The 21,964-nt window shown below is 35.6% G+C and overlaps 1 protein-coding gene across 4 annotated transcripts in view; it reads left to right on the top strand.

Moving 5' to 3' along the window:
- Nucleotides 1-16,810: 16,810 nt before the first annotated feature.
- Nucleotides 16,811-21,964, top strand: part of LOC117394383 (RB1-inducible coiled-coil protein 1-like) — an 82,173-nt gene continuing 77,019 nt past the window's right edge. For 2 of the 4 annotated variants that reach the window (XM_034921105.2, XM_059016823.1), the window contains exon 1: nucleotides 16,813-17,309. The gene's annotated coding sequence lies outside the window, so the exon portion shown is untranslated. Of the gene's footprint in view, nucleotides 17,310-20,204; nucleotides 20,230-21,964 lie in introns of all 4 variants that reach the window. The other 2 variants (XM_059016831.1, XM_059016835.1) reach the window with 2 other exon arrangements.

Genomic DNA, 21,964 nt, shown 5'->3' with positions numbered 1-21,964 from the left:
CTGCATCTGGAACCACTGCACTGTACTGTCCTTTAAAGAGGTTCATCTTATACCAACAATACCCAAGAACCCCAGCTGTTTTAAATTGCTGAAAACAAGATACAATTGCAATGTTTTTTTTTAAACTCTAAACATAAAATATTGACCACATTTTCCTGCTGTAGTTTTGAAATGAATGGCAAAACACGGAAGGTACAACATAAAAACAAAGGATAGTTCTTTTGACAGCTCTCAAGAGAAACATGATTCCTTTCCATTGGATTTAACAAATAAGGACTAGACTCTCAAAGCAATTTACTCCAAATTGTCATTAACTTATTTTCTTTACAAGTTCAAACACACTCAGTAATGTTACCAAACCAGAGTGAAACACCTCAGACATTTAATTTAGGGACTGGTTAATAATCAGAACTGAAAACCTGTTTTATGGAAAAGTTTAGTCCGTTGTTCATAAAAAAAACATTATTTTATATTTTGCCTGACTGAGGCACTTTTCTTTGTTTAAAAAAGAAGAATAGTTTTGTTTTGTATGAAGTATTTATTTTATTTTGTTACTGAACAATAAAGTGTGCAGACCTCCGCTAAAATATAGTTCTGATAAGAACGATGTTGTATCCTTACCACATTGAGCAATCTGTTGTAATTACATTTGAATATTATTTTGTATATATGTATTTATTACATAAGTGATTATTAAAAAATGAAGCAATATCTTTCTAAAAACATTTCACATATACACATACAGCTAAGTAAGGCATAAAGTATCCAGCCATATAAAGATGCGATTTTTACAAAATCAGCCAAGTTTTAAATACATTTCTAAGGGTGCTGTAGCATTTAGCTGCACTGTATGATTGTACAGTTACACATGAAAAGAGATCAAATGCTTTCAGTTCTGCTATGCATAAATGCCCCCTATTGGATGATTAAAGTGTATCACTGTTGAACTCATAATTCCACACAATAAATATATATATACGGGCAATTATATATATATATATATATATATATATATATATATATATATATATATATATATATATATATATATTTACACAAAACTAATCTACATGGAAATGATATAGGACTTGCAAGAGTGTTGTTATGCTAATTAGAGGGAATGGTTTTTAAAAGACCACTTTATATAAGTTCCACTGAGATGCACATCTTATTTTCAGGGATGCCTCATTTCCATTTACTGAGGCAGGGGAATAGAAGAATTAATTGAAAATTAGCCAGGGTGATTTATGCAAAATGTTATTCTTTTTATCAATGAAATTTGACCTGGACACCATACCACGATTACCACTAGTCTTCTTAAAAATATCCACAAAACAGTCAGGATCTTTATGTAACATCTCGTAAAAAAGAAGAAACCGTTCAAGAAACATTTCCTGCATCAAGAGTAAGCTTTATAGTTTTTTTTTGTTTGTTTTGTTTTTTACTGTCCTGTTACCTTTTATGGTGTTTGAGTAGTTCTTAGTGAAATTACTTTTTTGTTTGTTTCTTTTTTAAAATGTGTCATTAATTTTTTACATTAAATCTACATCTGTTCATAGCTATGGCAGATCAATCTTATATTTCATATCTCTAGAGTGGGCATACAACTACTGCACAACAAATATAAGGCAAAGCACCTTAATGCAAACTCATGGAAAAAAAAAAAAACATTGTAATTTCAGTAAGAACGATGTCAAGAATAAGAGTAACAAACTGACAAATAAACATTTAAAATATTATTTATGTGAATTAAAACAGTTTCCTTCTTCCATAAATGTAATTTACAGGAATAATAATTCTGCTTGTGGAAACGTCATTCAGCGTAAATGCTGGTATTTGCTACCACCTAGTGGCATTGTTCATTACTTCAAAGGATCTACAGTTAAGAACAAAAGAAAAGTTAAACAAGAGGAGGCCATTCGGCCCATTTTGCTCATTTGGTTGTTACTAGCTTATTGATCCCAGAATCTCCTCAAACAGCTTTTTGAAGGATAAGGATATAGGGCAGCAGTGTGGAGTAGTGGTTAGGGCTCTGGACTCTTGACCAGAGGGTTGTTGGTTCAATCCCAGGTGGGGGACACTGCTGCTGTACCCTTGAGCAAGGTACTTTACTTAGATTGCTCCAGTAAAAACCGAACTGTATAAATGGGTAATTGTATGTAAAAATAATGTGATATCTTGTAATAATTGTAAGTTGCCCTGGATAAGGGTGTCTGCTAATAAATAAATAATAATAATAATACCAGGGTGTCAGCTTCAACAACATTACTGGGGAGTTGCTTCCAGACTCCCACAATTCTCTGTATAAAAAAGTGCTTGTTTTCTTTTCTGAATGCCCCTTTATCTAATCATTTGCAACCCCTGGTCCTTGTTTCTTTTTTCAGGTTGAAAAAGTCCCCTGGGTCGACATTGTCAATACCTTTTACAATTTTGAATGCATGAATCAGATCGCCGCGTAGTCTTCTTTGTTTAAGACTGAGTAGATTCAGTTATTTTAGCTTGTCTGCATATGACATGCCTTTTAAACCCGGGATAATTCTGGTTGCTTTTCTTTGCACTTTTTCTAAACAGCAATATCCTTTTTGTAGTGAGGTGACCAAAACTGAACATAATATTCACAATATTCTAGATGAGGTCTTACTAATGCACTGTAAAGCTTTAGCATTACTTCCTTTAATTTAAATTCAACACAACTAGAACTTTTTCATAGATTCCTTCTTCAATTTTAGTATCTCCCATATGGTATCTATAATGGACATTTTGAGCATGCCAAAAGGTAAACTTCCAGTATCAAATTAAACAGGTAAATTATTAGTTAAACTTTGTATGTTGGTGAGGTTTAGGGGACATACAGTACTTAATGGAAATACTTAATAATGTATATTTGTGCAGTATATAAAGCTATATAAAGCTTTTTCTGTAATATATAATTACAGAGGTTTAGCAGTATGAATTCTAAACAAGCAAAGCAATCGACTTTGTTAGGCAAGAGAATAAACAAGCCACAGTCAAGCAATGGTTTTCAATGTATTTTATATTTCAACAGGTGACTTCTACCATGAAATAGCCTAGATACAAAACAACAGCATTATAATCAAGTTCAGCTCCAGTAGATTATCCAAACTGGGAAGAAGTGGATCCAATGTGTGAACTGAAAGTCAGGAATAGGTTTAGTAGTATTTTATAACTCACATTTTTAATCTTATGGACATCCTTGGGGGAAATCCAATGGCACCTTTAATATTGACCTTAGACTTAAGATGCTGTTGTCATGTGACTTTTTTGTTTACAATGACCTAACCTGATAGCAAAGCTTTAAGATATTAACTTCATACTCGGTGCACAATTGTCTTCTGTAATGCTCAGGTTAATTCCCAATTGTGGGTATCAAACAAGAAATAATTTTGTGGCAGTCATTTTACAAAGATGACACCACTAAAGTGTAATATCACAGAGACCATTTGAGGCCTTGACTTCACTTGTGTATGTGTTGGTGACCATAAAATTGACCTACTAATGCTTCCATATTAAGGTTATGCAACATAAGTCTTATTGTCTTAATATTTGGTACACAACTGTATTATATTATTATTATTATTATTATTATTATTATTATTTATTTCTTAGCAGACACCCTTATCCAGGGCGACTTACAATCGTAAGCAAAAACATTTCAAGCGTTACAATACAAGTAATACAATAAGAGCAAGAAATACAATAACTTTTGTTCAAGTAAAGTACAAGTTTGACAAACCACAATTCAATAATACAGCAGGTAATAGTGATAGTTACATCAGGATATGATTAAATAGTGATAGTTACATCAGGATGTGATTAAATACAAAGTACTACAGGTTAAACACTTGGCAGATTACAGTATTCTGAAGTACAGGATTAAATGCAGTAAAATAGGGGCTGATAAGAGCAAAATAAAGCACATTTACATGAAGGGTGATAGTGTCCCAGGATACAAACAGAGGAGTTCTACAGGTGCTCTTTGAAGAGGTGAGTCTTAAGGAGGCGCCGGAATGTGGTCAGGGACTGGGCAGTCCTGACATCTGTAGGAAGGTCATTCCACCACTGCGGAGCAAGGGTGGAGAAGGAGCGGGCTTTGGAGGCAGGGGAGCGTAGCGGTGGTAGAGCTAGTCTTCTAGTGCAGGCGGAGCGGAGAGGTCGAGTGGGGGTGTAGGGAGAGATGAGGGTCTGGAGGTAGCTGGGTGCAGACTGGTCAAGGCATCTGTAGGCTAGTACAAGAGTCTTGAACTGGATGCGAGCGGTGATCGGGAGCCAGTGGAGCGAGCGGAGTAGTGGAGTAGCGTGGGCGAAGCGAGGCAGAGAGAACACTAGGCGGGCAGCAGAGTTCTGGATGAGCTGGAGCGGACGGGTGGCGGACGCAGGGAGGCCAGCCAGGAGGGAGTTGCAGTAGTCTAGGCGGGAGAGTACCAGGGCCTGGACCAGGAGCTGGGTAGCATAGTTGGTGAGGAAGGGTCGGATTCTTCGGATGTTGCTCAGGAAGAATCGGCAAGTGCGTGCCAGTGGAGATGTGCTGGGAATAAGAGAGGCAGGGGTCCAGGGTGACTCCAAGGTTCTTAGCTGAGGAAGAGGGAGAGAGTGTGATAGATTCCAGAGGAACAGAGATGGAGAGATCAGAGGAGGGGGAGGAGGAGGGAAAGAAAAGGAGGTCAGATTTAGAGAGGTTGAGTTTGAGGTGATGCGAGTGCATCCAGGAGGAAATAGCAGACAGACAGGTAGAGATACGGGAGGAGATGGTGGAGTCAGAGGTGGGGAAGGAGAGGAAAATCTGAGCATCATCAGCATAGAAATGGTATGAGAAACCATAGGACTTTTCCCTGATTCTAAAAGCCAAATTAGATTAACGTTGTAGTCCAGTATAAATTCAACATTGCACTTAAATATTTTTAAAGGTTTATATTATTCATTACTAATTAATCATTTAGCAGATGCCTTTATCCAAAGCAACTTACAGTCTCTAGGGGGTGAACTATGTGTCAATAGCTGCTGAGTCACTTACAGTAGGACCTCGGTTTTATGTCTCATCCAAAGGATAATGATACCCATGTATCATTCCTGTTAATTGGTTTCCAGTTATTGTTTTGCTTTTTTTAATCAAATACTTTTTGCAAGCCATTGTGGGGAAATATTGGTGTTTAGATACCCAATTAAGGTAATTAATGTGTGTAATGGTTTTATTCAGAACTTAGAAAGATCGTGAGGTAACAATCACACAATAAAACACGCAATACTGTTATATATTTTATACATTTTATAAAAAGTTTGCAGATAGAATACAGTAGAAAAGTAGGAAAGAAGGTTAAGATAAAAATAGTAGAAATCAGCACATTAATCTAAGTAAGCAATAATGGTCAGGCAAAATTTCACTTCAGTGTCAATGTAAATTACATGTGAAAGCTAGAAGACATTAATGGTGCATAATTTCTCATTAAGAACTAATTATATTGCTAAGTCAGTAAATATAAAAATGTGAATATGCAAGCAGGATAATTGTTTTAATAAATATGAGTCAGTAGGCAAATGAATCTATATTCAGTGGATTGTAATTCAAAACCCTTTCCAGCCCAGCGATTCCAAATAGAATCATTGGTAGTAATGAAGGTACTAATTGGTTGTAATTTGGACCAATGGTGATGGATATAGGAGAGAGGGGCTTTCTTGGTCATTTGACTTACTGTATGACTTGAGGGTATATGCTTCTTGTATTATGCCTAACCTATTTTAACTTATTTGAACATTGATTTATTTAATTATTACAGTTATTGTGTTAAGAAAATGTTATGTAGATGTATGTACACATAGTCTATATGTTTTATCACTTTTAAAATTATTTTGGTTATTTTTATGTAGTTTGAAAATGTGTGATTCCAAATGGAGTCAGTGGGCCTTTATTATGCACAATACCTGCTGCAGTACCCTAATTCTTTATCAATCAGTTGTCAAAATGATATATCCTTCAATTAGAATTACGGCACAAAAATATTTTAACACTAATTCATCTGCTCTTTAAGGAAAATAAGATTCAGCACCCCTTATTCAAGTTCATAGATCACCTTTTTATCTGGTAATTCACTTTCATGGAAGATTAAAACTAGACTTCTTTTTTTAAGAAAACAAAATATAACACACACCGTTTTACATCACAGCACTATCAGCTTTTCTGCAAATATCAATTTTTCCATACCCCAAGTATAGTTTTCGTTTAATAGGAGAAAATACTTGGGGCTCCTGAGTGGAGCATCCAGTAAAGGCGCTATGCGCGGAGTGCAGGATGTGCCCTATAGCCTGGAGATCGCAGGTTCAAATCCAGGCTATGTCACAGCCGACCGTGACCGGGAGTTCCTAGGGGGCGACCCACAATTGGCTGAGCGCTGCCCGGGTAGGGAGGGCTTAGGTCGGCAGGGGAATCCACGGCTCACAGCGCATCAGTGACCCCTGTGGCCGATAGGGCGCCTGTGGTTCTGCAGTGGAGCTGCCAGATCTGTGTTGTCCTCCATCACTATAGGTCTGGTGGCATCGCTGTGGATCCGCAGTGCGAAACAGGAGCACGTTTCGGAGGACGTGTGCTCCAGCCGCCATTTCCCGAGTTGATGGGGGGATTGTGAGAGGTGAACTGAGGATACAGATAATAATTGGGCATACTAAATTGGGGTAAAAAATTGGCGACTAAATTTTTATAAAAAAAATAAATAAAAAATACTTAATTCAGATGCAGTGTTAAAACAATGTGTGACAACTTGCAGGAAGGTGCCCCTTTTCAGGCTTTGTTTAACAAAACATAAATTCTCAGTAGGTTAATTCAGTCCATTAAACAGTCCCTAATCATTACTTGTCCTCTTCTTTAGTGAAGTTCTCTGTATTTTAAAGTCCTTTTAAACAATCTTTTTCTTCAAGTTTATTAATTATTGGGTGTTTTCTAGATATTATTCAGAGCTGCAGTTTAAGATGTTACATGCTGCCTTCTTCTGACTGGCTTAAAACAAAACTCATTGAAAACAATGACAGCTTCTCCCCTGGCCTTGAAGTTTTTTTTTTCAAACTTACAATATCTCTCAACACCTTGCACTTCTATGGAGTAGAACTTGATCAAGTCTGTGGGCTTTGCTTATCAGTGTAGCTTGACTACTCCTTTCTACATCTTTTATTACAATTTTGCAGAATCTGTACAATTATAAATAACTTTTAAACACAAAGAACAAAAAGCTATACTCCTTTCTCTGGTTGTCAGACATATGCCTATATGCTGAATCTTATTAACCTGTTATGTTCCTTTGTCATGTTCATTAAACAGTCAGAAACAAGGCAGTTTAGAACTGGTTCAACTACAAGTATAATTTATCAACAACAAACATCATTGTTATTTTTAATCCTTAACTAAATGTAGTACTGTGGCAAAGTGGTAATTAGTGTGCAGGTGTAGAGCAGGTGAAGTGCAAGTGCAGTAATCCAATGAAACAAACCCCTTGGTAAACGATTGCAGCCGCTCCTCCAATCCACGGCTGCCACATCATTTCCCTTCCGGGTCGATGAGTTCGTGTACGGAAGCTCCGCCCCCTTTCTAGATGACCGACTTCCTTTTAACCCTGGGAATGAACCAACCAGTCCAGGGTACTCTGTTCCCATTACTTAGCACCCTCACAAATATATACACAATAACAAGACTCTTAGTTGTGGTTCATCAATCCTCTTGTGCTTTTATCGAGGAGTAATGCGGTAGCTCACTGATCATCGAGTTTTCCAATGTTTCCCCAGCCTCCAGCAATCCCCTGCTTGGCTCTGCGGTTTCAAAACACCAGGGTGACAAAACAACAACAGTGTCAGCTCTCTCCGCTTTCCTCCTGTCCAAGGTACACAACCAGACTCCACCTCCAGCCAGGGATCTCTCACTTCTTCTTCTTCTTCTTCTTCTTCTTCTATTTGGTTTATGGCCACCAAGTTTTTGTCGAAACTTATTGTCGCCACCTACTGTTCAGGTTTGTCAATTAAAACTGCTGTGAACACTTATTTTAAAATATCTATGTTATATATTTTTAAATCTTCTGTTTTTTTCTAATTCTTTCCACACCTCCCTATACCTAACACATTCAACCATAATACGCTCCACTGTTTCCTTTATACTACATTCCATACATAACCCATTCTCATGCGCTCCAGTCCTATATAAGTGTTCTTTAAGTATTGAATGCCATATAAGAAGCTTTATTAATGCCACCTCCTCATTTCTATTCCACCCATACCACCCTTCCCTAATTTTAACTTTACTTTGGGCCTTATAAAACTTCCTACCCTTTTTTCCTTTATCTCATATATTCTGCCATTCATTAATCTGTTTCTCAATTATTTTATAATATTAATTTAAATCACACTGCACATCCATATCCACTTCTTCTTTCTTCACTGCTATTGTATACAGATGGAGAAGGAGGATGGAGAACCCTCATGACTGTGTGTCCAACCAGGGTGGGTTATCATAACGTGCATACCAGGAAAACTGCCATGTTTATGTAGGGATTCATTTAGGGGAATTTTAATCCAACCATAGTTTATTTCAGTTATGTTAGGAAGAAGGTTCCTGGTGTGGGACTTCCCTGTGTAGCGGGAGTAGCACATGGCCCAAAGTTTGGCCACCTTTTATTTCTTAGCTGTTTTTGAACAGTGTTTTGTTTTTGCCTTCTTGGATTTCGTTATTGTGTACACTGTGTTTGTAACAGCACACTCCTGTTACACCATCATTGTGTTTCTTCCCAAATGTAAAAGTCTGTATAATAATCAGAATGAAATGAAAAGCAGTAATTACAGCTATTGTTATAGCTGTTACCACCCTCACAATTTCCATAACATCTTCACATCTTGACTTAACTGAAAATAAAACCTGATATATTTGCTTCAATTTAAAATGTTATCTTATTTTAATTAATTATCTTATGCCAAGTCAAACTGATCTATTTGTCTATTAGATTTCCTGCACATTTAGTCTTTTGAGTTTTTCATAGCACTGTAAGGAACAATAAAACTACAAAAATACTTAGTACAAGATGTGCTACACATCGCCTTAGTCATAAAGCCAGTCACATGTGCTACAAGTCAAGTTATAGGTTACTCATTGTTAAGCACAGGAATTAATTCAGTTACAGACATTTGAGCAACTCACTTGCTCTTCGTGTTTAACTTTAGCATAGTTTTTACAACAAGGATATTCTCAATCAGCTACTTTAATACTATAACAAGTGTACACCGCAGTTAATGGTATACTTGTAAGTGGTTTTCTACAGAACTGTAAGCCCACTTGAAAATATACAGCATGACAGGACAGACACACAGCAAAAGACAATAATACAAAAAGCCGCCCGCATTATCATTAAGGTGAACAACACCACTGCTAACCATAAAACCGCCCATCAGCCACTTACTTTCTGCTGTCTTGGAATCCACAGTAACAACTGACCTGCTCCCTTGCAAAACTTATAGAACATAAGAACATAAGAAAGTTTACAAACAAGAGGAGGCCATTCAGCCCATCTTGCTCATTTGGTTGTTAGTAGCTTATTGATCCCAGAATCTCATCAAGCAGCTTCAACAACATTACTGGGGAGTTGGTTCCAGACCCTCACAATTCTCTGTGTAAAAAAGTGTCTCCTATTTTCTGGTTGCTCTTCTTTGCACTCTTTCTAGAGCAGCAATATCCTTTTTGTAACAAGGTGTCCAGAACTGAACACAATATTCTCGGTGAGGTCTAGGCATTGTAAAGTTTTAACATTACTTCCCTTGATTTAAATTCAACACTTCTCACAATATATCCGAGCATCTTGTTGGCCTTTTTTTTATAGCTTCCCCACATTGTCTAGATGAAGACATTTCTGAGTCAACATAAACTCCTAGGTCTTTTTCATAGATCCCTTCTTTCAATTTCAGTATCTCCCATATGATATTTATAATGCACATTTGTATTGCCTGCGTGCAATACTTTACACTTTTCTCTATTAAATGTCATGCATGCATTTCCTTGACTCCCTACTGCGTTCAGTTTGAGAATTAATCTTTTATGCGGGACTTTGTCAAAAGCTTTCTGGAAATCTAAATAAATCATGTTGTATGCTTTGCAATTATCCATTGTCGATGTTGCATCTTCAAAGAAATCAAGCAGGTTAGTTAGACACGATCTCCCTTTCCTAAAACCATGCTGACTGTCTCCCAGGATGTTGTTACCATATAGGTAATTTTCCATTTTGGATCTTATTATAGTTTCCATAAGTTTACATATAATAGAAGTCAGGCTTATTGGTCTGTAGTTATCTGGTTCGGTTTTGTCTCCCTTTTTGTGGATCGGTATTACATTTGCAATTTTCCAGTCTGTCAGTACAACCCGTGTCAAGAGACTGTTGCATGAGCTTGGTTAGCGGTTTGTAAATAACTTCTTTCATTTCTTTGAGTACTATTGGGAGGATCTCATCCGGCCCAGGGGATTTGTTTATTTTAAGAGCTCCTAGTCCCTTTAACACTTCTGCCTCTGTTATGCTAAAGTTATTTAAAACTGGATAGGAACAGGTCGACATATGGGGCATGTTGTCTGTGCCCTCCTTTGTAAAAAACCTGTGAAAAGTAATCATTTAATATATTTGCTATTTTTTTTCTTTGTCTATGATTTTGCCATTTTTTATGTGTGTGTATATATATATACAGTCACCTCGACGTGCAGAGAGAATTCGGGCTGCCTTGCATCAGTCAAGTTTACCTTGTTTCTAGGTAAGCTGTGGGGCAAGGCTGAGTCGATTGGTGCTGGTGTAGCATGAGAAACTGCATCCTAAACTAAACAGAACCGTGAATGAAGATCATGTTTCCGAGTTGTTGTAAGATCAATAAAGAACTTTTTAAGTATTTATGTGTCTGTTTCTACTTTTGTAAACCGATGTTTTTGTCTGGTGTCTATGTATGCCTCTTCTTTACCCCTTTTATTTTCCATAAAGCAGTTTTTTTCAGCTGGTGAAGGGTTAACCTTTAAACAGGTTCTGACTGTAAGGTGTCGATCATGTATTTTTGTTACACTTGAATTATCTGTACACCGGTTTTGGGACGATCAGAGTTGGTTTACTCTGGTCCATCTGGCGGCTTTATGTTTTACCCATTCACAGTACCTGAGTTGTTTGGCACTGCGTTTTTCCTGAGTTTCAGGTAACTATATTTAACTGGGTGGCTTTTACATGTTTAAACTTAACTGCGATTAGTATCTTGCTGATATTGAATGATCTCTCATTCAAACAACGCAACTCTGCTCAGAAATGTTTATTGTATTGCTGCAATAAGAATAAAATAAAACATTGTTGAATTTTATTCTGGACTCGTTTAAAGGCAACAAAGGTAATCCACTCTCTATTTGTATTGTACTGTGTCTGTTAAAAAATGTTCTTTGCCTGGGTGGCTGTGGGCAGTTGACCAGCCAGGGCAGATGCCGAGATGACATAAAATTCTAAGCTAATTCGGCATCTGCCCGGGTGGCTGTGGACTTTGCGAACTGCACGCGCATTCCGGCAGCTGCCCGATTTCGGCATGCCGGGCAGTTCGCAAAGTGATCGAGAATGCCCTGTTCACATTTATTTTGCACTTCTATGTTATTTTTAAAATTATTTTATTGATTTGATTAGTGGACGCTTTATGTTTTCTGACACTTTTTGATAATTGATTTGTATCACACGTTATGTTGGCTTCTCCACCTGCTTCCCTATGTTTGCCCTGTTGGGCACGGACTAATTGAATTATTGACAAATTTATGCACCTGAATATAAACACCACATGTTTTTACAGACGGGATGGCTACCCTGGGGTTTGTATGTCTGTGCAGGAGTGTATGGAGTGCCATTTGTGCCAAAACTATCCGTCCGTTGGTTTCTCAATTTGTCAATTCGTGAATTTGTCAATTTGTTTGTCAATTCGTGAATTGGTCAATTTGTCCAGCAATTCGTCCACAAATTTGTCAGTTCATACAGTAATTCATAAATGTATTTTCTAATTCATCTAATAAAACATCTAGTTAAACATCTTTATTTGCCATCAGCGCGGGTGGCTGTGGGTGTCATGGCAAATTTTGCCCCCCTGCCAAATTTGTCCCCCCCTGAGTCATGTGACATGTCAGCGTTCTGTTGCTATGCACGTCACTGCTTTTGCTCCACAGATCTTGACACTGACAGTTGGAGTTCGTTGGTGCCGTCATACAATTGTAATCAAATCATTTCTCTTTTTACAGTACAAATTTGTAATACTGTGTTTTTTCCCCCTCAGAAAACTACATTTATCAATTGATATGGATCACTTAAGAGCGGTATATCGCTACCTCAGCACAGGTGAGTATCCTGAAAAAGCCACCAAAGAAGAGAAGAGGGGTATCAGAAAGAAAGCCAGTACATTCGTTTTGAAAGGTAAAAAAAAAAAAAAAATATCGAAAATTAATATTAATACATTATAAGTTATTGAAGCCGTCCTGTATTTTTGAAGATGTACATAGACATTTAAATAAATGATAAACATGTGTGTGTAATATATATATATATATATATATATATATATATATATATATATATATATATATATATATATAATATGAAAGAAAAGGTTTAAAAGATTAAAACATCTCTCTATATATAACTAATAGGAGAAATGTGAGTACCAGAAAACAGAATTTGTATTAAAGAATATATATATATATATATATATATATATATATATATATATATATATATATATATATATATATATATAAATTATGTAACTTAAGAGTCTAAGAAATGACCATTATAAAGGGCAGAGACAGTTTTCCACATGTCAGTATTGTCAGTGGTTCTGATTCTTTTGAATAGGTTTTAGCTCATTCTTTTTAAAAACATTCATTTAAAAACCTCCACTCATTAAAGTATTTACTGTAGTATTATCTTTCCTTTTGGGATCAAGAGAATGATGGGGAAAATCATTCAACGATTTTACTGGAAAGGGATTATAAAGGACGTGGAGCAATGGGTACTTTTTTATTTTTTAAAAACCTATTTTTTTTGCTTTTTGTCGCTTTTCCATTCATGATTTAAGTATTACTTGTTTCATCATTACTGTTTCCCTTAAGTTCCTGAATTGTGAAGCATGCCAGAGATTTGAGAGGGTGAAGACTGTTGCCCCAGAACTGAAGCCAATCAAAGTTGTTTCTCCATGGTACATGATCGGTGAGTATTACATCATTAAACTTTTATAGTGAGGTCACACAAAGAATGGAAGAACATACATAATTTAAATGTAGTCTGTAATATGTAGAAAACTAAGAGCTTAGTCTGATAACAAACTTTCTTGATAGCCAGTTAAACAGATTGTAAGCATGTGCTCACAAAACATCATTTGACAACAGGTTGCAGTTTACAGACTAATTAGAGCAAGTGTCACATGACATCCATCTGTAATGTGATTAATGTGTCATCCACAGGGGGTGGAAATCTGCTATGTTTTGTACCGATAGGTGCATCAGGACAATTTCTAGTACAAAAGGATGCAACACCCATTGACAACAATGACTGCCCAAAAAAAAAAAAAAAGGTGCCCCATTTGAATGTGTTTGACTCTTTGGGAACTAATAATAACCATGATTTCCGTTCCCAGGTCGTATCACTGCTGCAGTACAGTGGAAAGACAGTTCGGATCGTGTGGCCACATGTACAGCAGCAGCAGGGATGTAGTGACTGTGATCCAGGTAAGTTATGTTATGATCAAAAGCAAATGCGTGATCATCTTTTTTCTTGTTTTGTAGCTGGATCTCTTACTCCTTTCCCGAGCTGTGAGAGAACTCCCCTGCCAGAGGTACATTTCTGTGATGTGGAGGTCTACTGCATTGTTAATAAGGCTCATTGTCTTCAGTGTTTATTTTTCATGAGCACACAACTACTCATTTTGAAGACTTTTTTTTTCAGGAGACCTTGATTCTGTATTGAGACGTTTTTATTTGGAGAAATATTGCAGATGCTTTTGCACTTTCATTTTTAATTGGTATGGTAGTCTTAGTTTCTGAGCTACTGAATTATTGCCTGACTTGAGTATTTCCAGGTCAGAGATATCCAAAGTAAACTGGATGTCAGTTCTAACACCCACCTTGTTTAATGTAGTTATTGTGAACCAGCTGGGGGAGGGGTTGATTCACTGTATTGAAGTGAAATTGTGCCAAATAAGGTGGGTGTAACATGATATAAAAGTACAGTAAATGTAATTCTGAAGTAATAAACAACTTCACATTTTACATGTACATGTTTCAGACAGTACATGTAATGCTTCAATTTCAAATTCGATTTCCATTCCTATTAAATGATATTAGACAATTACATACTATACAAGTTAACAGTATGAAATGTCATTTTTAGACAGACAGCCTCTTCAAAGTCTTTCTTTTTTTGTGGGTTATGTGAGAAGGCATTTTAAAGTTCTGTTAAACCTGCTCCTAACACCCCACTCCATAGGTCAGGACCTTGACGTGGTGAGTGGGCTTTTTACCAAAGCTGACCTACAGTATAGCCTTTTTTTTTTTTTTTTCACCACTGCTTACGCATTAAGTCCTGGATAGCACTTTACAATGGAAATATGCAACCTGATCATGTACTGATCATGTTTTATTGTGAAGAATACAGAAAATAAAGTTTGTTACATTTTTCAACATGTTGTGCCTTTTTTGTGAATGTCTTTCTGGTTCTGACTACTACAACTGATACACAACTCACTAAATTATTGAGTTCAGATTTCTGCTCGCCATGCAGTGCTCTGTTAAGGGTTCACCAGCACTAAGACTGGACAACTCGGATCTAGATTGACTTCTACTCTAGCATTTACACAAATCTGACATCCTCTATGCTTCATTAGTTAAGAGCCTGAATTATAGACACTAAAGTCAGGGACAATATGTAGTGGTTAACAATCACATTGCTTTGGTTCCAAATTTGTACTTTTGAGTGTTCGAAGTTATGGAAGAAACATTCTTATTTTATAGCATATGATATAATTTGGCTTCATACATATTTAACAAATGCATATACAGTATTACTCATAACAAAGGAACAACAACCAATCTGCAGACCTGCTTTGAGAAATGATAGGCTCCATTCCAGGATGATGCCAATGATCTGACAAACACTGTAGGAAGTGGCAACACATACAAGAGGGTGTATTACTTCATTTTTTTATGACAAGTTATATGGTTAAACTAAGAGAACTTTGTTTGCAGATTTAGTGCAAGACCATGCATGAATAATGCTAAATATTAAACCTTTTGACCTGTTAATTCCTTTAATTTTTAACATTCCCTAAATATTTCTCACAATATACACTGAAGCTACTGTATAACCTATATTAATCATACTGCCTTATTGGAGTAAATAACAATATTTGTTGATCACAAACTTATTGGCACATTTTCAATTAAAGTCTGTAAGTTAAGGTTAGTCTTAATTGAGTTAGTCACTATTAATCAATTAGAAACCGCTACTTATCAATTTAGCAATATTAAAAAAAAAAAAAAAAAAAAAAAAAAACATTAGCTGTAAAACATGCACAGAAACTGAAGCAAAATAGTTTGTGCACTTAGCACAGCATGGTCAAAACAAAGGAGTTGGATCTAGATGTGAGAAAACCACTTGTTACAGTAACTACTACAGCAGAAGGGGAATCGATAAAGAGCGTTGTGGATAAAAAAAAATCGTAATACAAAAATCCACAATAATCAAGAAGTATTTGAAGACTAATTTAACTGAAACGATGGAAATAAGTGGACGTCCCAGGAAAATTATGACTATAGCATAAAGAATTGTTCGAGCAGCTCGCAAAAATCCACCATTAACAGCCAAGGATTTAAAGAAACATGTGGTATTGCAGTGTATGAAATAACTATACAAAGTCATCTAAACACAAAAGGCTTATACGCGACCTTAATGGTAACCACATTTGACAACAATTCAAATAAAAAAAAAAAAAAAAATAAAAAAAAAAGCGTCTTGAATGATCTTTAGTTAAGGGTGTCAATAATTTTGTCTGCAACTGTATGTAATCATGACAACTCCCTGATTGTGATCCATATATAGCAATAATAAACATCAACATGACTACCCACAAATGTGTAGAAATTATTACCAGACTATACTTCTAACTTATTGTTTGTTATAAACATTTTGTTTATTTGAAAAGTTACAATTTTAATATAACGTTTGCGTTACAGTTGTGATCATTTAAGCTGTTCTACTTTATTATTATTATTTATTAGCATATATATGTAATTAAACAATATTTAATGTATTTTATATTTACTGTAAAAGCTATTATGTAATCGCGTGAAGAGCAATCAAATGCAATACAACCATTTATGATACAAAAAACATTGTTAAATATTAAAAATAAATATAATACGAATAAATGCCAATAAAAAAGCAAACGTAACTTTCAATAAGTAAAATGCCGAGATGTTTTACCCTATCCTCTCTTCGCATTGCGAAACTTAATCGTCACGTGACTCGTACGCTAATATGTCACATGATTCAGGGAAGGGAAGGGAAGGGAAGGGAAGGGAAGGGAAGGGAAGGGAAGGGAAGGGAAGGGAAGGGAAGGGAAGGGAAGGGAAGGGAAGGGAAGGGAAGGGAAGGGAAGGGAAGGGAAGGGAAGGGAAGGGGGGGCGAAATTTGCCATGACATGGGCAGTTGACGAATTTACATAAAATTCGATGCTAATTCGCCATCTGCCCACCGGTGCTGGGCACTTCTGGCGCTGCCAGAACTCACACACACATCTTTGAACATGCAAGATTATTTGGATAGATTTAAAATTAACACACAATTATTTGTTTGTGAATTATCCTAAATACTCTCAACATAACAATTTGTTAATATGCTGCATAATTCAGCAGGCCTACTTACAATATTATTTATTTAATTAATTATTTATGTATTCATTTCTCACTTTGAACGACATGCTGTTGTCCCCGGATGGAGGTCACCCTTTCGCCTTCCTTCTGCCTTACTTTGCCTCACTCCCAATGTGCACCGCGCTGCGCAGTGACGACAGAAGCAAAACACAACAGCACTCAGAAACAGGGTGTTGCTTGAGATAAACATTACACAATCTTACGCGTACAGAACCGACTGAAAGATAACAAAAAACACAGTATAGTTTGAGCACGAAATATATTGATACTGGACAACACACACGTTGCTGTATATAAATTAAATGCTAGCAATCCCAGAGCAGTTATTTGGAGGATGTAATACGTGCACAGATAGGTAAGTCTACCACTGTTGGTTTTGTTATTAACATCAGTTCTGTTGCTGTAATTTGAGTTGGTACATTCAGTAATGTAACTGAATAAATTGTTAGCCGATATGGTATGGGAAGTATTTTCTTTAAACAATAATAATAATAAAAAAGATTTCACATAAAGCTGGTTAATCCCGAACAGCCTGACAGTTGAGTATCTGTGTAATGAATGTTGACAGCTGTTTGTGCTGAGGCTGACCAGCATGCAGTGGGCCTGGTAATTGAAAACAAAGCACAAAGAACGTTAGACAGGGCAAATCTAAGATCAAAAGGTTGTGAAGCATATTTAGAATTAAAATCACGCATAAAGAACATCATCTTAGTAGGCCATATTCAGTTTCTGTTTTAGTTACCGTTTTGAAAAGGTAGGTTAGGCCTTGGAGTAGAAATGTATTTTACTGTGCGACTGGTGCTACTTAATGCATTGAATATTACAGCAAACATTTTGTTTTAAATACTGAACATTGCACTCTTTGTAAAAGTAAAGTAGTTGTTAGTTCTGTATTGTTACATTTGAATGTGACAGTGTGTACTGGAGATGACTCAGCCTGGATTTGTTCTGACAAGCAATGGAACAAAAAACGTTCACATTTGTAGATTGCTATGGAATTATATGAAATAGGAGCCTACATGTGCCTGTTAATGAAGTCAAGTACATTTTTTGTTTTTAAATTAAAACTTGAAACCGTAAAGTTGGTCACCATCATCAAAGATGTGTAGGCTATTGTTTATGGAGAAAGTGCAGTGAACATACGTACTGGATGTAACCTCGACAACCAAATTCAATACAGTGGACGATTCACCATTGTTCTTGGTTTATAAATGACAGTATTAACAAGATATTTTAGAGTATATTTCTGTGCTTGAGAAGCACTGTAATCAGGTTTGACACTAGTACAAAACAAAACACCTGCACGGATCTGATACTTTGAGAACAATTTGTTTAATTTACAAACTGGCTGGCATTACATTGTTATGCGATTTATCTGCATACTGTTAATTTTTGAATATATATATATATATATATATATATATATATATATATATATATATATAATATATATATATATATATATATATATATATAATGTGCTTTAGATAGAAGGGCTTAATGCTTAATCTTTGAAATTCCAGTCATTTAGTAAATAGCTATCAAGGTCATACGATTTATAAATGATTGCAATTGCGTTAGTAACTAAATGTGATTGTAAAATTTAAATCCTTATTGAACTTTTGACAGTAATTTGATATAACCTACTAATATACTAACTACTGAACACTCATTAAGTCAAAACACTACCACCAAAGAAAAAAGCAGAGATCTAAAATGTTATATCAGTAACATTTTTGTACATAATTAATTTTTTTTTTAATTGAGAGAAGTATGCTATCTTGATGTTGTCATATTGCACACCCATTTTATTCGTCCACATTCTCTTAATAATGTAGCACCCTTCTGCAAGTATAACTTTCCTATTACTGTGTACAGTTTTAAGTGTTTGTCTACTGTCCTGCACTGTTCCAGTGACTAAAGTTTGTCTCTTGTATACTGTGTTTTTACAATTAAATACAAACTTTTTTTTATACCTTTGAAAGTTCCTATTTTTTTGAAAAACAGATTTTTTTTTTTTAATATTCTTTAGATAGCTGAATAATTGTGTAAAAATATGGTATCAGGTATCAGTTGGATTTTTGATGATTCTGTAAAATTGGAAGATTTTTGTGTTAAAAACGTTTTAGCAGTACATTTACTGTAGCTCCGGTTGTCATTTATATATATATATATATATATATATATATATATATATATATATATATATATATATATATATATACTGTCTGTGTGTGTGTGTGTGTGTATATATATATATATATATATATATATATATATATATATATATATATATATATATATATATTTTTTGTTCACCCACCCTTTTCTAGATTTTTGCAGTCACTCTGAATGTTTTACAATTTCTGTTGCTCTGATATTTGCATAGTTTTCTCTATTACTCTTCTTACTACCTGTTGTCTTGCCTAAAGGCTTATCTGGTTTTCCTGTGGTTTTGTGACTGCTCAACTATGTTGACACCACCTGCAAATGGAGTGTTGTATAAAGCCCCAAACAAGCAATTATGAACAAAACATTCTGCATTTTATACATGGGGGGGCGCCGTTGTCCTATTTATATTAAAGCAATTTGACACACTTGGATTATGGGGGGGGGGGGGTGTAGTGCTGTTCACTTAAGCTTATACAATAGGTGAAGAATTGTTGCGCACTGAAGTCTTTACATCAGTGATACATTTACCTTACTGCAAGTAATTTAACATGTTTTGAAACTACCCCTACACACTTTTCTGTTTATACTGTAAATGAATCAGCAAAGGATGCAGATTATAAAATATAGAATATAGGGTGCTATATTTAGTTCATATTTAAAATAAGTAGGCCTGTTTAGCAGTATAGTAGTATTAGTGTCATCATTTTAACCCATCTGATAAATTCAGATTGTTGTATCTCATCAACATCGGTATACATAATAATGTAGTTATAAATAACAGGCCCAGTTTACTGCAGCTGTTTTGCTTTGGTGCAATCTGGGTTTCACTATCATACAAAAAAATCTATAATTTTTTAAAATGTCATTAGTAATGTTATAATTTCAGTAAGATTGCCTATATTAATTTTGTAAATTATAATGCACATAATCCTGAACTCAACATTGTTTTCTGACCGACATTCTGTACTTGGAGCAATTGGCCTAAACCCTACCAATGTCAAGTAAGGCCAGTTGTAGCCCTTTAATTTTACTAAAAGTCCCTTGTCTTATTTTTTCCCCATTTTATTTCTGTTTTCAGATTACAAGCATTTTATTAACCCATGGTAAGCATTTCAGTGATCATTTAATATCTAAACTGTCAGTATTTGTTGCTAAAAAATATGACCATGTTTAAAAGTAAAGGAAAATGCATGGCCCAATCAGTAAACTATATTCTGTGGTGAGATAGTCAGAATAGGGTTTTTGAAGGCGAGCACAGCCACAGTATGTTTTTACAGTAGGGCAGTTCATTTCAGACACTTTAAAGTGTATCTTTCAGGTTTTTTAAAATGTTTTTTAAACATTTTATAGGCCACACCAACCTGTCAGGGTGTCGGGTGCATGCCTTTCCAGGGAGAAAAAGTGCTGTATTTCGCTCCTGGGTGCGGTTTGTACAAGTCAAAAGAGAGGACTACATCGCGAAATCCGTTCAATAAAAATAATTCTGTCATTTGTTGCGCACACTTTCTCTTTCTGGAGGGCGACTTACTTGAATATAGCATGGGATTTAGAAGCAAGCAACGAGTCAGGCTGAAGTCAGATGCGGTACCTTCAGTGCAAGTCAAATGTTTTGTTTTTTTTTTGTTTAGTTTTTTTTGAATAAATATATAAGTTAGGTTTTATAGGAAACCACCATGAACACACATCGGTATATATATATCTATATATATATCACTATTTTGAACAAAAGTTATTGTGTTATTTCTTGCTCTTATTGTATTACTTGTATTGTAACGCTTGAAATGTTTTTGCTTACGATTGTAAGTCGCCCTGGATAAGGGCGTCTGCTAAGAAATAAATAATAATAATAATAATATATACAGTAATGAAAATGGATAAAACTAGCTGCAGTGATCATGTGGAAAAGAGTGGACTGAAAAGGGATCAAGTATCAAAAGGATTACAAAGAAGTTATGATGCAATTTTTAAGATCATGATTATCAGAAAAGCTGATTCATACAGCAATTATTGTGCTGCTGAAAAATTTGTGTCACCTAAAACAACACAGACAAAACAACTACCATTGAGCGCCCACTCAGAGGAAATCGTTTTGTGGACTGTGGGTTGTCTGTTTCTTAATTTCCTTGCTTACCTAACGAGTAAGTTACAGTATTTGAGTTACATTACTATTTTTGACAGAAACTTACGGTCATAATATCGGCACTCACTTTTAAAATTATATAGAGACTTTAATTATTGTGTGTGCATCATCAGAATACAAAGCATGTAAATAGTTGTTATGGCGTTACCATACTGGAATATAAACCTGTATTTCTGGACTACAAACAACTGTCCGAACTTTACTGCATCAGAAAATTTGTACCACTGACGTAATAGTGAGTAAAGAAACGTTTATTTTTCCATATTGATTGCTGAAGTTGTCTTATCTGCTATAATGCCATCTTAACAATCCTTATGTCTGCTGTACGTTATTGTAATGTTTGTAATTTATCGTCTTTGAAAAGGTTTCAGTGTCACTGTCAGTGGTCTGCTGTTCTGTGACAGTCTGTGGCCTGTGATCACAGACAAAATATGACAAAAATGGGTATTATAGGCCATAACAGACAATCGCTAAACTAATATAAACTAATTGCAGAGTATAGATACTGAAGCGTATATTATTGGTAATCAAACGCATTGCAATTTTGGAAATTACACTCACCATGCAGTGTTGCTGATCCGCCACAACTCTATTTCTTGTCGATCCCCATTTAGTCGCTGCCTCGTCGGCGGTTAAAAAATGTCAGGTTGTGGCCCCTGTTCACTAAAATTAATTGGGTCTGCGCCGTCATCTTCGAT

This window comes from Acipenser ruthenus, chromosome 3 (genome assembly GCF_902713425.1).
Source record: "Acipenser ruthenus chromosome 3, fAciRut3.2 maternal haplotype, whole genome shotgun sequence".
In the NCBI taxonomy this organism is placed as follows: Eukaryota; Metazoa; Chordata; class Actinopteri; order Acipenseriformes; family Acipenseridae; genus Acipenser; species Acipenser ruthenus.
This window is presented reverse-complemented; position numbering and strand designations above follow the sequence as displayed.